A 17,790-nucleotide genomic window follows, 5' to 3' on the forward strand; every position below is an offset into this window, starting at 1 on the left:
AGAAGGGAAAGAGGAGGGGAGGGGAGGGGAGGGGAGGGGAGGGGAGGGAAGAAGGGGAGGGAGGGAAGAAGGGGAGGGAGGGGAGGGGAGGGGAGGGGAGGGGAGGGGAGGGGAGGGGAGGGGAGGGGAGGGAAGAAGGGGAGGGAGGGAAGAAGGGGAGGGAGGGGAGGGGAGGGGAGGGGAGGGGAGGGGAGGGAGGGAAGAAGGGGAGGGAGGGAAGAAGGGGAGGGAGGGAAGAAGGGGAGGGAGGGAGGGGAGGGGAGGGGAGGGGAGGGGAGGGGAGGGGAGGGAAGAAGGGGAGGGAGAGGAGGGGAGGGGAGGGGAGGGGAGGGGAGGGGAGGGGAGGGGAGGGGAGGGGAGGATCAAGAAACAGACAAGGAAAGGAAAACTTCACAGGCCATGTGCCACTGTAGACATATCCACCAGACACCAAGACTCCCTGTTCAAACTCTTGTTTTTAAGGTTACCTGTTTTGCAAAAAGTGTGATCCAACTGAACACTGGAGATTTCACAACTTGCTTAATGATACTTTTCCAGTCGTAAAGCAATAGCAAGAAAGTAAGATTTGCAGAGCCTGATTTGCAGCTAAGAAAATGTAAAATCAAAACAACGGCAGGTAACAGAGCACCATGGATATGTCCATTCATTCACCATGTACCACTGCACCAGGTCTCCTTTGCAGTTCTTAGCTGTATCGTGCCTGGCAGATTCCTCTTAGGAGAGAATTTTTGAAGCAGCTGAGTTCCCACTCAAAATTAAGTCGATTGGAAGAGCTGGCACAAAGCTTTGCAATGGGCAATTGGAAGAATGGGATGCTGTGAGCTCACTGAGATGGGAGCATTGGGGCAACACAGAGGAAAAAAATATTGTTTCTGTTACCTAAACCTTCAGTAAAGAAGAAGGAGGAGGAGGAGGAGGAGGAAGAGGAGGAGGAGGAGGAGGGGAAGGGGAAGGAGGAGGAGGAGGAGAATCAAATGTGGTGCAAATCACTCAGATCAAAGTTCAGATCTCAGTCTTTGGAGCAATGGGTCTCTCTGAAATATGAAATCCAAGGCCAGTTCTTACCTTTTCTTTGTTTCTAATGTGTGTATGGTGAGAATTCATGTGCGCATGCATGTTTGCATGTATGTGGGTACATGTATGTGTGTATGTGCATGCATGTATAGCACCAAGGTTCATGTTAGATATCTCTCTCTCTTCTCTCTCTCTCTCTCTCTCTCTCTCTCTCTCTCTCTCTCTCTCTCCCCCCCCTCAATTGCTGTGTACCTGACTGAATACAGGACTTGCTTATCCAGTTAATATAACTAGACAGCTTGCTCCAGGGATCGCCTATCTCTAAAGTTGCACAAAGGATGCTATGCCTACCTGGCATGTATGTGGGCTTTAACTTCTGAACTCCAGTCCTCAGACTTATATGGAAGGCATTGTACCCACCAAGTCATCACCCAGCCTTCAATTTATACTCATTATATGGGAAGCATACCTAACTGCCTACATTACAGGACTTAGTCACAGACAAGTAATATAATGCAACCATCATATAAATGTTTGGCTTATATACATGCTGTGAAGTAAAGATTACCTACAGTTTCATGCATTTGATCCCAAACATCATAACTAGTGATCATGGAGACTTATTTCTTTTTTTTTTTTTACACACACACCGAGCTAAAATTTATTTTTAAGAGGTAAAGAAAGTTTTATACAACCTTTATAAAACAAATATTCCAGACTCAGAATTAAGCACTAAGTGTTCAATATTATAAAGCTGTTTTTAACAGGAGTTTTAAGTAGTGGTAACATTTAACCCATGTAAAAATGGCAACAGAATTCAAATCATGACTTGGATCCTCAATGATTCAAGTACCATGGTTTGACTCAATAAGGGTTTGGTCAGTTTTAAGCTGAATTCCTTTGGACATAGTGTCCATAAGTCCTCATTACTGCTACCCATCAATTCACGATAGGATAGCTGGCCGCGGTGGCAAGTCCACAGTGGTTGTCCCGGTCTTTGGCTATTTTGATGTAGCCATCCATACCCCATTCACGTCCCCAGCTGTTCTTGACAAGCCAATATTTATTCTTATTTGAATCTGTTCCTTCATAGCCATAGCCCACCAACAGAACCCCATGGTCGAGGTTCTTGCTACTACAGTTGGGTTCATAGTAGATGCCTGAACTATAGAACTGGAGAGACGGATGGCTTGCGTCCATAGCAACAGAAATAGGCCCTACAGTTGCCACAGCCTTCATGAGGGCTTTCTCTTGCTGAGGGATATCCACGAACCCCGTGTCATTAGCCACAGCGAACTCGGCTCTGTATTTACAAGATCCATCCTTCGCTTCATAGGGGTAAGACTCCTCAGAGTCCAGACCTCCATTTTCCTTAATGTACTGGAAAGCAAAATCCATCAGGCCTCCATTACAGCCCTGATTGCCTTGAGGGTGAGAACAGTCCACAAGGTTCTGTTCACTCAGTGACATCAGTTTGCCGGTCTTAAGGAACGTCTGTCCTTCTAGGCAACCCGCTGCGCTAAACGCCCAACAAGACCCGCACTGGCCCTGGTTCTTCACAGGAGTCACACAACCCTTTTCTCTCCAGTCCACAGACTTAGGGATCTGAAGCATCAGAGGTTCCTGAAAAAGCCTCCCCTTCTTGTGCTTCTGGTGGCGATAGCCATTCACCACCTGCCTGAATTCCTCATTGGTCATGTCACCAAAGGCGTTCATCTCCATGGAAAAGCCATGCTGCCCATTGCTGTATTCCCCATTGTGCAGCTAGATCATTCTCATGTTCTTCTCCCATATCGCTCTCCTCCACTCTTCCTCATTCGTGCCATACAGTCTTCTGTGCCTGGACTTCCACTGGTGCCACTCTGCACTAAAGGTTTGATCAAATTTGGGAGTAGCTAAGGCTGTTCCCAAGCAGAGGACAGCCAAAAGGAGTAAACGATTCATGGTTCAAACACCTGAGGCGGCTAGCTGCGCACAAGAAGTCTGCAAACCTGGATCCCCGGAGGTCGCCGAGGTCCGAGAATCTGACTTATTTCATCTCAGTAAAGAAGAAAATTTCTAAAAGTTCAAATTGCCTAAACCTCGCATCTGCTAGACTGTAGGGCATGAAATGCTGAATTCTCCAGCATCAAGAGCCTTTAGGACACATGCTCCACTATGTTCATAGCAGCCTTATTTATAATAGCCAGAAGCTGGAAAGAACCCAGATGCCCCTCAACAGAGGAATGGATACAGAAATTATGGTATATTTACACAATGGAGTACTACTCAGCTATTAAAAAGAATGAATTTATGAAATTCCTAGCCAAATGGATGGACCTGGAGGGCATCATCTTGAGTGAGGTAACACAATCACAAAGGAACTCACACAATATGTATTCACTGATAAGTGGATATTAGCCCAAAACTTAGGATACCCAAGATACAAGATACAATTTGTTAAACGCATGAAACTCAAGAAGAATGAAGACCAAAGTGTGGACACTATGCCCCTTCTTAGAATTGGGAACAAAACACCCATGGAAGGAGTTACAGAGACAAAGTTTGGAGCTGTGATGAAAGGATGGACCATCTAGAGACTGCCATATCCAGGGATCCATCCCATAATCAGCTTCCAAACGCTGACACCATTGCATACACTAGCAAGATTTTGCTGAAAGGACCCAGATATAGCTGTCTCTTGTGAGACTATGCCGGGGCCTAGCAAACACAGAAGTGGATGCTCACAGTCAGCTATTGGATGTATCACAGGGCTCCCAATGGAGAAGCTAGAGAAAGTACCCAAGGAGTTAAAGGGATATGCAACCCTATAGGGGGAACAACATGATGAACTAACCGGTACCCCTGAGCTCTTGTCTCTAGCTGCATATGTATCGCGAAAGATGGCCTAGTCTGCCATCACTGGAAAGAGAGGCCCATTGGACTTGCAAACTTTATATGCCCCAATACAGGGGAATGCCAAGGCCAAAAGAATGGGAATGGGTGGGTAGGGAAGTGGGGGGGCGGTATGGGGGACTTTTGGGATAGCATTGGAAATGTAATTGAGGAAAATACGTAATAAAAAAATATTAAAATTTTTTTTAAAAATTAAAAAAAAAAAAAAAGAGCCTTTGGACAAAAGAAAACACTTTTACCAGGTGTGGCAAGTGTGGAATTCAGTACAACCTTTAAATCCTACCATGCAAGTGCTGAGCTTTCTAGCATGCCTTGGAATAACTGATCGGTTCTGAAACAACAAGCAAAATTTTTCTGATTATTCTTGAAAAGCAAAGATAATGGCTTTAGACAGAAAGGCGGGAAATTTGTCACAAGACATTGAATTTGCTTAAGTGGTAACTTTGCATGTCTAAAAAATTAGTATTTAGATTCATGATTTTTTTCTAGCAATTGACTCAGGAAAATACAAAGGTCTAAATGTTCCCCAGCCTCTGGCTTCTAGTTGTCTGTTTAAATAGCTCTCAACGGTTCCACTTCATCTTTGTCTCCCTGGTTGAGAAGCAGACCTGACAAAGGCACTTAAGCAAGTGCTGTAGATCATCCCTAGAAAAACATTCATTTGTTTCCAGTTCATCCAACACGCCCTCAGAGTTTTCATCCCTGGCTGTCTTTAGCTCCTCAGTCAGATAAAGTTCTTTCTTTCCTTTCTCTGTATCCATCGGGAAAGAGGAAATTCACTCTTGTCTCATGAGCAGTGTTCTTCTCTTGTCTGAAGGATTTGCACCCTTGGCCCTGTGAAGGATTCTCTAGTCTCTCAGGGAAATCTCCCAGGGCTTTTCTGCATATGGAATGAACCTTCTGTTCACTCAACATGAAAGTAGATTCTTCATGCATTCCCCCACCTGCCTGCCTGCCTGCCTGCCTTCCTTCCTTCCTTCCTTCCTTCCTTCCTTCCTTCCTTCCTTCCTTCCTTCCTTCCTTTCTTTCATTTTCTTTCTTCATTGGTAGTGTGGTTTGGTTTGGTTTGGTTTGTTTTGTTTTGGTTTGGTTTGTTTTGGTTTGGTTTGGTTTGGTTTGGTTTGGTTTGAGACAGGGTCTCATATGTAGCCTTGGCTGTCCTGGAACTCTTCATAATGTAGAACAGGTTGACCTCACATTCACAGGCCGACCTGCCTCTGCCTCCCTAGTGCTAGGATTTAAGATGTGCATCAGAACTCCCAGCTTCTTTTGGTGCATTTAAATGCATTTTAATATGTTTCCTTTTGAAGAAATACATCTGCTTGAGCCTAGAAAATCTCAATACCGTGGAAGTGAGAGAATGAGAAACAAACTCTGAGTTGAACACAGGATCTTTATGAGGTCTTTGAAAAGTAGGTACAAATTTCCAGTGTGCTGGGCATTCGACAAGATTAAAGTCCATGGCTTTATCAGATATGTAACTGCATATGACACAAAAATATGTTACTAAGTACTCATTAAAGCAATAGTGGCATGAAGTTTGTGGAGCAAACCATCACTGATTGGACTTGAGACCTGCTCTATGAACAGATTTTAGCCCTGCTAAATCTGGTCAAAAGCCCATGGCTCAGTGGGGCATAGTCACCAGGTGTGAAATACTACTTTAGTAAACTGACACACTGTCAAACTACCATCTGATGTTTATCTTCATAGATTAGTGTGCCTCTCAACCTTGACCAGAGAATCTTCTGCTGCAGTGAGCAGCAGTGAATAGAGATTCATAAGGGTCACAGGACTGAGAGGGAATAATTTCTAAGCACTCATATCTAAATGGGACAGCTATGTAAATCTATCAAGGCTTGGAGAATAAAAGATAGCCACAGAAGAATATAAGATTTGGAAGATTAAGAAGTATGCTGTGAACTGATGTCTCCTAGACATGGCACAACCATTGCATTCACAAGCTCAGTAACAGTTACCTGCACATGACCTACACAAGGCAAGACCAGTCAAATCAGTCAACATTCAAGTAGGCAGTACTCACTGGGTCCAGTGTGTTATGACAAAGGGAGAACATGAATAGGGAGGTGATATGTGTGGGAGTCTAGAAGGAATGGAGGGAGTTGTTGGGAGTAATACAATCAAGATACAGTGTAGACATATATGAAGTTGTCTGAGAATAATGGGTATTCAGAAATCAGCGAAGAATTATTGTTTTATATGGAGTAATAGTTACTTTTATAACTATATTTATAGCCAAAGTGCCTGAAAGAACAACTTACTTTTAGCCAGTGAGTTCAGGAACTGAACACATGGCTGAGCATGAGGCTTCTGGGCACTATGTACTTGGTAGAATGAATACCATGGCAGCAAATTCATGTGGTAGAGGAAAAAGCACCAATGCAGGAAGAAACAAAGGATTTGGTATAACCTCCCAGACATGTCCCCAGTGATGTTCTCCCTCCATACAGACTCCATCACCTCTCAAAACAGAACTATTGATTGGGAATCAAGATTTCAACACATGAGCCCACGGAGATCATTTCATATTCAAGCCAATAACCTCCAACCACTTTTCCCTAAAGTCTCACGAGCATCTCACATTATAAGAGGTATTTATCTTTCAGCAAAATTGCCCAAAGTCTCAACCGTTCCTTTAATACTAACACATCAGGCAAGGAAAGATAGAATGGAGTTAACACAGGAATGAAACTTAGCAGGGTGGCCGTTAACTCTTATAGGACCATGCTCAGAGTTTATAGCAAGATGTGAAGTCCAACAGGTGAGTAACCATCATCTGTAGTTTACATGGCCTCTTTGTTCAGCTGCTTCTATTTGTGGCCTGCAGCTTCTCTTGGCTGACACTGCACTGTCTGGTATCTCTAGTACAGCTTATGCTTTCTCTCTCATGGACTCATGCATTGCCCTGGGTTGTCTATAGGGACACTCAACTGGTTACACACTACCTGTCCTCTATGACTCCAACATTCTACCATTTTATATGCCTGATGTGATGTTTGAATAGGTTTGGTCCCCATAGACTCATGTGTTTGAATGCTTGGCTCAAGGGGATTGGCAATATTAGGAGGTAAGGCTTGCTGGGGTAGGTGTGGCCTTGTTAGAATAGGTATGGAACTGTGGGGGTAGGTTTTGAGATCTCCTATGCCTTAAGTTCTACCGAGTATGGACTCTCAGAGCCTCCTCCCAGCTGCCTTCACATCAAGATGTAGAATTCTTGGCTGCTCCAGCACCAAGTCTGCCTGCATGATGCCATGCTTCCCACCATGATGATAATGGGCTGAATCTCTGAAACTGTAAACCAGCGCCAATTTAAGCCAGTCCCAATGAAATGTTTGCCTTTATAAGATTTGCCTTGATCATGGCATCTCTTCATAGCAATAAAGCCCTACCTAAGACACCTGGAAAACCCACATGTATGGACACCACCAGGGCTTGCTACCAGCTATGCCCATGCATAGGTACATGGATGCTACAACTTTTGAGTGCCTAGGTGGTTGTTTTCAGGTATCTGAGAAGTCTTTCTTTCTCCAATAAGCCCTTTCACATGGGTTATAGCCTTACAGCTTGATCTCGGGTTTCATGGTGACTGCCCACTTTCTGTAATTCCCTGTAGGTATCTTTCTTATTGTCTGGTGCCAAGTATTTGATTTCCTTTTAATCACCATCCTTTTTAATGGTTAAATGCCCCCTTTTCATGACTTGAACGTACTTCTACTTTTAACCAAACTACATGTTGCTCAAATCTTTGTACTCTGATTTTTCCTTCCTGATCCTCTCTAAACAGAACTAGATACAGTTGGCAGTTTCCACATCACAGCCTGAATACTTGAAACTAGATTTTTGAAACTTCTTCCACCAAATTAATTAGTCCATTACATTTACATTATACCTCACTCAAAATCTCAGAACATGGCAAAATGTAGACGGATTCTTTACCAGAATATAACATGAAATACCTCTATCTAAATCTCCAGCAGGCTTCACTTCCATCTGAGGCCTCATTCTCCAGGCCCCCACTATCTGCATTCCCCTTGACATTCTTGCCCTCTGAGCTCACATTAGAACTACCAGTGACACTTTGCTTACTACATTCTAAAGCTTTTGTAGACCCCTTTTCCAAACCCCTGAATTCAAAAGGCATTCCCATGGAGTAAATATAAACCATCTCCAGATATTGTTCCCCAGGCAATGGATAACTATCAATAAGATGATTTTAAACTCGCCACAACTGACAAAATCTGGAACCGAGACATTTGCTTATCTGCTCCAGGACAGTGAGCCAGTGGTGCCTTCCTCAAAAGTGTTGTCGCCATCAATGAAGTTTCATATTTCATAAAAAGTTTTTACATTGGCTAAAAGGTTCCTATCATTAAAAAGCAACACTAATATTTTCTATTTACCAAAGAAATTGTTAGTTAGAATAGGTATTTGGATGGGTGGCCAAGACAAAATACTATAAAAAATAAAATAAAATAAAATAAAATAAAATAAAATAAAGACATTATGTTCAGAAATGCCAGATGAGCCAGTGTTTCAATTTTCTATTGTTATATAACAAGTTAACACATAGACGATTGGATCAGAATAACTATTCAATTGGAAAATGGTTTGGGGGTGTGTCAGAGATACAAAAAATAAACTTGACTGAGAGCTATGCCTTGAATCTATGTCCCATGGAGCTGAGGCTAGAGAACCCACTTCCATGTTGGCTTTTAACAGTGTGTATAACTCAGTCACTCAGTCTCCCTCTTTTCTTCCCCAATCTCCTCCTCTTCCTCCCATCTCCTTCTCCATCTCCCTCTCCATCATCCAAGGACCTTCATGCCGTTCTATAGTTTGGTCTTTGTATACTGCTTGCTACTTAAAGAAATTCACGCTTCTCTCATGATATTGGCTTCTATGTCCTGAATTGGCACACAGGCACAATGCCAGTTCCAAAATTATGTATTTTATAAATAGAGTTTCCATCAGTTTGTCTGATACTACATTAGCTAACTTGTCTCATGATGTCAAAGGACTCATAGAACTTGTCATGTTCTATGGGTAAAGAAATGCAGCTCACCTCTTGGTGAAAGAGTGGCAAAATGACAAAGCATCAGAGCTAGTTGGATGAGAGAGATTATTCCTGTTGTCTTTCCAAATCAGAATCCACAACAGGATCTCACTCTGCCAGAGTATCCTTATCAAAATAATTCTCTTTTGTTAAAGGTTTTCTTAAATGTAGGAGTGTTTGTTTGTCTGTAAGAATGTATGTGTGGGCACACAGCACATGTGTGGTGCCTGAAGAAACCAGAAGGGGTCACTGACCCCTTTGGAGCTGGAATTACAGGTGGCTGTGAGCTACTCACTAGGACTGCTTGGAGCTCAATACCAGTCCTCTGGAAAAGTCTCCAGTGCTCTGAACTGCTAAGCCATGGCTACCTCCCCAACAATCTTTCTGTTCATTTAAACAAAACAGGAATTGAATCCAAGTTCTAGTTTGGAGCCCTGTACGGACTGTAAAGAACAGAACTTCACCCAAGTTATGCTGAGAACCAAGAGCTCTTATAGGAGAACCCAACAGATTGACAGGAGATAAACAGGAACTCAAGTTCTACCCTCCCTTCAGGGCCTTTTGTGGATGGTGGGAGCATGTAGTCTCCCTCTCGTGCAAACATGTTTGTGCTTGCAAGTCTGATTATTGTTCTAGTCCCTCCTCTGAGGTGCAGGCTTTGTCTCTGTAGATCTAACAGTTTTGATCTGTAGTAAAACACACACCCTCTCTTTATTCCCAGATTTAAAACTCTGCAGAAGGACTGCTCCTTCCCGTCTCTGCAATCCACCACCTTTTACACTGTACATATAATTCTAAAGTTACTACCCTTTTGGCTACATCCTTTCTTCTAGTTGTCTGTTATGGTTAAGGGAAAGCTAAGCTGTGATTGAAAGTCAAGGATGATGTCTCTAAAAGGGAAGCATCTAAAAGGCAGAATCATCATGAATGATACGGAAAAATAATCTACAAAATCATTCCAGTTCCAATGTATGGATTTTGTAAAAAGTAATTTCCATTAGCGTGTGCAGTCCTACAATAGCTAACTCATCCCATCATGCTTTACAGAGTGGTTGAAGAGGAAGAAATCAAGACAACAAGGGCTACTAAGCAGCTTCCATCCCCTAGGGGGAAAAAAGAGTGCTTCAGGGACCCAGCCTAATTTCCTGCAGCCATATTATTCTCCTAGCTGTATCTGTGGTTTCTATTAACCCCTCTGTGCTATTGATCAGCCTGGTCACAATGAAAGAGCTTTATTGAATTCCAAGTAATGGAAACTCATTACATGGCCTAGATAATTAATTACCAATTCTTTCCTTTTAGTGAAATTGAAACTGGCTGTGGAGAACAAGCCGAGTGAGCCCACTAATGCAGCCTGTTTGAAGCTTTATTTAATGCCTGTGAGGGGACTCTCTCTCTCTCTCTCTCTCTCTCTCTCTCTCTCTCTCTCTCTCTCTCTCTCTCTCTCTCCCCACTGGCCTTGGAGAAGTGTTTGATGTACTACAGACCCTTGATGCAACCCAAGCACTTCCCTTCGAAATAAAATGCTTCTCCAAGTGGGATCAATAGAAAGGAGGAGGCACTTAAGCCACACAAAGCAAAAAATAGTCAAACGAAAAGTACGGATCATATAAGGGAATGAAATAAGACATCACTTAACTGGGACTTTTAAACCAGGTCATCAGAAATGTTTTCTGCAAACCACTTTATAAGTCAGAGGGAGGAAGTGGATTTGTGCCGTCCGTCTTCTGTTCTCTTTGCCCTGAGCTACTGACCAGGCAGCAGTAGCTACCCACTGTAAAGAATTCACAGCATCAATGCTGTATGGACCAAAAATCAGAGTGGTAGTTCCCAATCACGGTTGGCAATGGCTGAAGCCTTGCTCTGTGCTAGACACTGAGACAGCCCATTTACACACAGTCATCTCTTCTTATCCTGGGGTCCTAGAGCTGTGATTCCATTCAGTACAAATAAGATAGATTTGGGAAAGATGCTTTCTATACATTCTCTCTCTCTCTCTCTCTCTCTCTCTCTCTCTCTCTCTCTCTCTCTCTCACACACACACACACACACACACACACACACATACATAACCAGGACTTTAGACTATAGGCTATAACAATTATTTCCATTGCAATTATATTGTATTAGGCATTATAAATAATCTAGATACAATTAGAATACACAGGAGAGTTGTGCCCTACTATAACATTTTACATAAGGGATTTCAAATGTCCAGGCTTAGTTAGCAGTAAGGAGTCGTATTCATTACTTTTATAACAATGCCTCTTAGAAACAACTTCAAGGAGAGAAGGTTAGAGTCAGTTGGTCACAATGAGAATGGGAGGGCAGAGCAGACTAGTCTCTGTCATCAGGACCAAGAGACAGAGGCTGTTCACACTGGTGTGGTATAAGAAGATGAGAGGGCCAGACTCACAGTCTTAGCTAGAACGTTCTAGGTCTGGCCCTAGTGTCTTACTCCCACCAACTAGACCCCGGCTTCCTAAAGATTCCAAAGATGTCCTCCTCCACCGAAAAAATTAGCATAGTCGTCTGGTGACCAGCAGTTAGAACATGAGTATGAAAGCAACATTTGACAGTCAAACCCTAGCAAGAGTCCTGGAGCCAACCCATTCCATACGTACATCCATTTGATGCTGCTTACGACTACACAAGCTAGGCAGTGAATGCATAGTTCCTTTTTCATACTGCTTTTTCTCTGTAATGGAACACACTGACCAAGAGGCATTCAGGAAGGAAGCTTTTGTCTTGAATTACTGTTCCAGAGAGAGACAGCATCACATGACAACAGGGACAAAAAGCTGGTTGATCATATTCTATCTGCACACAGGAGGCAGAGAGAGAGAGAGAGAGAGAGAGAGAGAGAGAGAGAGAGAGAGAGAGAGAGAGAGAGAGAAAGAGAGAGGCACTCACTGTCCATCACCATGACATACTTTCACCAGGAAGGCTCCAGCCCCTAAAGGTTCAATAGTCTCCCCCAGACAGCTAGGGACCAAGTGTTCAAACCATATGAGACATTTCTCATCTTAACCAACACACACACATATCTTACTCATTTTGAAGCTGAGATAACTTCACTGAATGATACTGTCTAAGACCATAGAACTATGACCTGGAAATTCAAGCATGCATTTGCCTGTTGAAGCCTCCTCAATCCAAGTATCTAATCCTCTGCATGGCCTCTTCAGTCTTGGGCCTTCAACTGCCACTGAGGCTGCATCTTTACCAATGACCTTACCTGGCCTCTCACATCGCCAAGCCTCAGCTGCTCTCCGTGATCCCTCCATGCCTTCAAAACCAATAGCACCTGGGTGACTTACATGACCAAGTTCGGCTGCCAGCACAATGTACAACCTTGGCTGCCTGTGGAACACAGCTTCTGTGTGTGCACAGAATATTCTCACCTTAATGATGCTGGCTTCAATCATCACTAATTTCTTAGCTCCAGCTGACCAGCATTGAGTAACCCAGCAAAGTAAAGGTTTTGTTTTAGCAGTTCTGATATCTTGCTAATCATAGCTGATCCCTCAGCCATAGATTCTTCACACAAAAGGCTTGGTATGGTCTTTGCTTCCCTCTGAAATTTCACAAGGCAGGCCTCCATCATCTGCACTGCTCTCAACACTCAGAGACTTTTCTAGCTCAAAGTTCCAAAGTCCTTCCACAACCCACCCAAACAACATGGTCAGGTCTGTCACTGTAATACCCCACAATCCTGATACCAACCAATTAGGATTTCTATTGCTTTCATAAAACAACATGATAAAAAAGCAAGTTGTGGAGGACAGGGTTTGACTTACACTTCCGTATCATTGTTCATCATCAATGGATGTCAGGACCAGAACTCAAGCAGGGCAGAAACCTGGAGGCGGGAGCTGATGCAGAGATCACGGAGGGGTGCTGCTGACTGGCTTGTTCCTCGTGGCTTGCTCAACCTGCCGTTTTATAGAACCCAAGACCACAAGCCCAGGGGTAGCTCCTCCCATAATGGCCTGGGCCCTCCCTCATTGATCACTATTAAGAAAATGCCTTACAGATGAATCTTATGGAGAAGTCAAGATGAGAATCTACAGCACTCATCAGGACATAGCTCTAATAACCTTCTCCTGAGCCCACCTCATAAAAGCTCCACAACCTCTCAATAGTGACAAGCTGAGGACTGATATCCTACCATACTATATCTTTGAGCAGGCTTATTTCACTAAACACAGTGATCTCAAAGAATGCAGAGTGGCATTCTAGACCAAAGGATAGGTTAACACACAGACATACTGATAATATGTTTATGGCCACATGGTTCAGATACAAGTCACTACACCCCACAGAATTTCTTTACAGGACAACTTTTGAAATGAAATGCCAGTTTCTCCCTAGGAACACTCTGCTCTTAGTGAACACTGGAGCCGCTCTAACTAAAAATATCATTCTTTTCCACTTTCTGAAATTAAAAGATAAAATTTGTACTCATTCCTCAACATTCATTCCTCATCTCCTTTTTCTATTTTTAATTCTCTGTGTATTTGCATATGTGTGCAGGTGCCTACTGAGGCCAGCAGAGGGCATCTGATCTCCTAAAACTGGAGTCAAAGGCAGGTGGGAGTGGCCTGATGAATTTGGGTCTTCTTTCCTGCTTTTCTTACACTGTGAGCCATCTCTCCAAGACCCACTCACTTAGCTTAACTCTATGTTCAGTTTCACTACTTTCCCAATTCTGGTATTTCTGAGTCCCCTTCCTCCCTCTCAAATGTTAACCATACATATTGTGAACAAGTGTTATCAGAATAAGAAATTGCAGAGTAAAGAACCTCCCTCCTATCCTTAAATTCTGCACCGTGGGCAAGGGTTGACTGCTGGAGCAATGAGAAGTTCCTCCTGCTGCCTCCTAACGTCAGATCCAGGTAACCTATTTTAAAAATCTAAGGAAAAGACCACTTTCAATGTCTTTGAAATCATCACTAAATTACTGTACAGAGTAACAAAGAAACAAAAATATGAAAGTAAGGCATTTTTAGATTTGTGTGTATGCATGCGACAAGACCAGTTAGACCACTGCTCACTCCCTGGAAGGTAGAGAAATGCAGTTATTATGGCAATACTTTCCTCTATGAGTATTTTATTGCTAAACTTTTAGGTATAAAATTTTCCCAATGTTCCTTTTGCCGCTTGATATGTTTTGTGATTTCTTCTCCTTTGACAACAGAATAAGATTCTTGCGTTTGCAATTTAAAAAAAAAAAAAACATTATGTCATCAAAACTCTTGCCCATCTGCATTTATAAGACAATTTGTTCTCCCAAGAAACACTAGACCATCCTCGGGCTGGGGATGTAAAGTGATAGCAGTGTGCTTCTCTGCATGAATAAAGCACTGGGTTCAATGTCTAATCCCACAGGATAAAACAATGATAGTTGTTTTTAAATGACATAAAGCTGTCTTAAATTTTCTATTCTGTTTTTATTTATTCCTCTCGAATTCTATACATTGTGTTTTGATCATATTCATCTCCATCCCTATCTCCTTCATATCCATCCAACTTTGTGTCCTTGTTTATTTAAAACCCACAGAGTTCCATCCTTACTGCCTATATGTGCTTGAGTGTGTGATCATCCACTGCACACTGTTAGATCTACCAAGGACCACATCTTAAAGAAAACTAGTTATCCTCCTTCTGGAAGCTCTCAATCACTATTAAGGCTATTTGATACTTGGACTGTTCCCACACTAGCAGTGTATTTTCTGCAATGGCGTAAAGTCCCATTCTATGATCAGTAAGTAGATGGTAGGTATGAGAACGGCAACTTGATTGTATTTCAAAAGCAAATACACCACAAGAGCGAATTGTTTTTGCATTTTCAAACCTCCCAGGATGCTTTGCAGTTCTCTCTGTTCCTCATATCTTTACAGGACAGTTTCAGGATATAAGAATTAAGTCCTGGTGTGGTCCAACCACAGTCATCTAGTGGGTGACATTAATGTCACAATAATGTGAATGCAACTTACAACACCAGGAATCCCAGGAAAGGGTGAAAATAGACTCCTTCTCTTAGTGAGAAAAAGTACATAGCAACCCATACTGGATCAAACAAAATCTCAGAATCTGCAAGATGGAACACCTAATATTTGACTTACTTGGATATGGGGAAAGAGTCGGGGACACTTTCTTCATTACTAATGTACTGCATAGCATTGTAGAGTTTTTATTCTTTACTTCAACTGGACCTTCAGTTTGTTTCCTTCCTTAATTTAATTAAAATATCCTCAGGAAAATTCAACTTTGCTTGGATAAATTCCAGTCATCATAAAACTTCAACAAGACAACTTACAAATATTTAGCCTTCTCTTTTTCAAAAGCATCCAAATATAGATGAGAAGTCACAGACACCGCCCCTAACAGCCATGATTATCAACTCTAAAGAAATGTCAGCATCTAGAGAGTCAGGATGTGAAATGCATTTAATATTTAAAAGACTCTAACAAGGTATGAACTTTCCTCTTCAATTAATAATTGATCCAGGCCCTCTTCTTCGTTCCACTTAAAAGTTTAAACAGAGTGTCTCAAGCATCTTGAGTTTGGTACTGGAATAGAAGACAGCCATTGGTTTGCCATGTTTGTCAATGTGGAAAGAGAGGAGTTCTGACAATACATGAAGAATGAACAACCTACCTCCATTATCCTGCATTTGAAGTCACAGGTACCATCCAGAGAACTCTAAATAACAACAAGCGAATTCTCTTGAAATGTTTGGCTAGATGGAACCAAAACAGTCACAGTTGACAATTTCATAAATACATTAATTAGAAGTGTCTCCAAATAGCATGTGATTTTGAATTATTAACATAAAACACTGCATTATAAATGACTGCAAATTGCATTCCTAGTGTTCTCCATGCTTAATTTATTATGCCGTAGGAAAAATGTGCAAATTACCTCATGGTTTGAAACTCAATGGTGAGTTCTATAAGTATATTGGTCCTTTAAAAATAAATCACCACATGCACACATGTCATCTGGCGAGCTATCTAAGATATTCAAAGTTGGACCAAACCCTGGTCAAGTGTCCTTTCATGCAGATTAAATTATTTGCATTAGAGATAATTTGTTCCACTACTGCCCCAGGTACTTCCTCTGTCCCACAGACACAACCCATCCACCATGTTCATGGTTATACTAACTTTCCAAAACCTGGTCTTTTATCATTCAGTACTTCTTGGTCCTCTATACTACAGAAGATCTGGGGGTGGGAGAACTTCATGCCTATGTTTAAAATCTTACAAGGTGGTCTAACTGATTAGAACATCTGCAGTTGTGGGGAATTGGACTATTATAGATCCAGAGCCAAATTATCTGGAGCTGTCTCTAACCCCTTATAAGTCATTCACTGCCTACTTCTTCATTTGAACTAACATCCTTTTGCAATAGTTAACAGACCAACCACAAGCTAAGACTGTCATCAGACAGCATCTACAAGCCGCAGCAGAGATGTCCCTGCCTTGATATACACCTACCTGATGTCCTTATCGGTGCATTTTAAAGGTACCTTGTTTATGCCCCTCTTTTGTTCTGTAACTGTAAATCCAAATTAGACCATTGTGTTGTGGTCACTCCTGTGTGGTCACTATTACTCCCTTTGAGATGAAAGCTGTGTTTTTATATCAACACCTTCTACATATGCGAGAGCTGAGTATTAGGCTAAGCCTAACCTAACTACATTCCGCCATTCACACTCCAAGGAGAAGTTTTGAATATGCTTAAAACACACACACACACACACACACACACACACACACACACACACACACATCTCAGCTTAATTATAGATACATTCTCATTCCAGCTCTCTTCCTCTCTTTTGATGCCATCTTCCTTCATGTTTATTGATTATTTATCACCTTCTACATACATAAGCACTTTCCCATGAGTTTTCTTGGTGGATTTTTTTTTCCGTTTGTTTTTAACTTTAAATTTTAAATGACAATAGACCCAAACTTGAGGTGGAAATTTCTGGCTATGTCATGTGATGCACATTCACATGTTGTTTTGCAGAGGGTAAGACCCATGAGAGGACTTGGAAAGAGTATAAGTGGGACTCAGTGAACAGTGACAGTATGCTTGCATAGCTAGTTGTACAATATGGGGGCACTTCCAATCTCCATTTGTCAGGATACCAGCAGTATCCTTGGTATGACTGGTCTTGAGTCTTCACTGATCTTCACTTCATTAAGAGAGGCATGGCAGAGATCTCCTGGCATTCCGGCTGGTTCTGGTTGCTCCCACTGACTCGTGATGATTCAGTGGGAGCCTGATGGTTTCTGATGAGTCATACTGCAGTTGCTGATTTGTGTTTGGTGACACTTTTGAACTGGACTGTTGGTATACTGACACTACAGAACTATATTGCTGGTGTCCTGACAATGGAGATTGGAATCACCCCCAAAGAACTACTTCTAAACAGGTCCACATCCCCTTGTCCTATTAACCATCTTTTCTCCCCTCCCCTTGGACAGTGTGTTAGAAGGGAGGTTGAAGTACTTCAGAATCCTTGTTAAAGTAAGTTTGAAAAATCTAAGCCTACACAAACTGTATAAGACAAGCCATATAGACATTCACAAAGTTAATATCACACAAATTTTAGAAGTACTTACAAAGTGATTTGCTTTCATTTTGAATGTAAGCATCCAAGGAGTCAAATGGCTCTAGTTCACTCTCCATTCCATGGGATACAGGAAAAATGGATTTTTCCATGCTTTTTTTTCTTTTCTAGTCAACATGGATCATTATTATTATTAAAATGTTGTCCACCATTACAT

The 17,790-nt window shown here is 42.1% G+C and overlaps 1 pseudogene; it reads right to left on the reverse strand.

Annotated features, from left to right (window-relative positions):
• Positions 1-1,658: 1,658 nt before the first annotated feature.
• LOC110308196 (procathepsin L pseudogene) lies at positions 1,659-3,035 on the reverse strand (annotated as a pseudogene).
• Positions 3,036-17,790: the final 14,755 nt, after the last annotated feature.

The sequence above is a fragment of the Mus caroli genome, unplaced genomic scaffold (assembly GCF_978045245.1).
Source record: "Mus caroli unplaced genomic scaffold, Mus_caroli_1 scaffold_15, whole genome shotgun sequence".
NCBI lineage: Eukaryota > Metazoa > Chordata > Mammalia > Rodentia > Muridae > Mus > Mus caroli.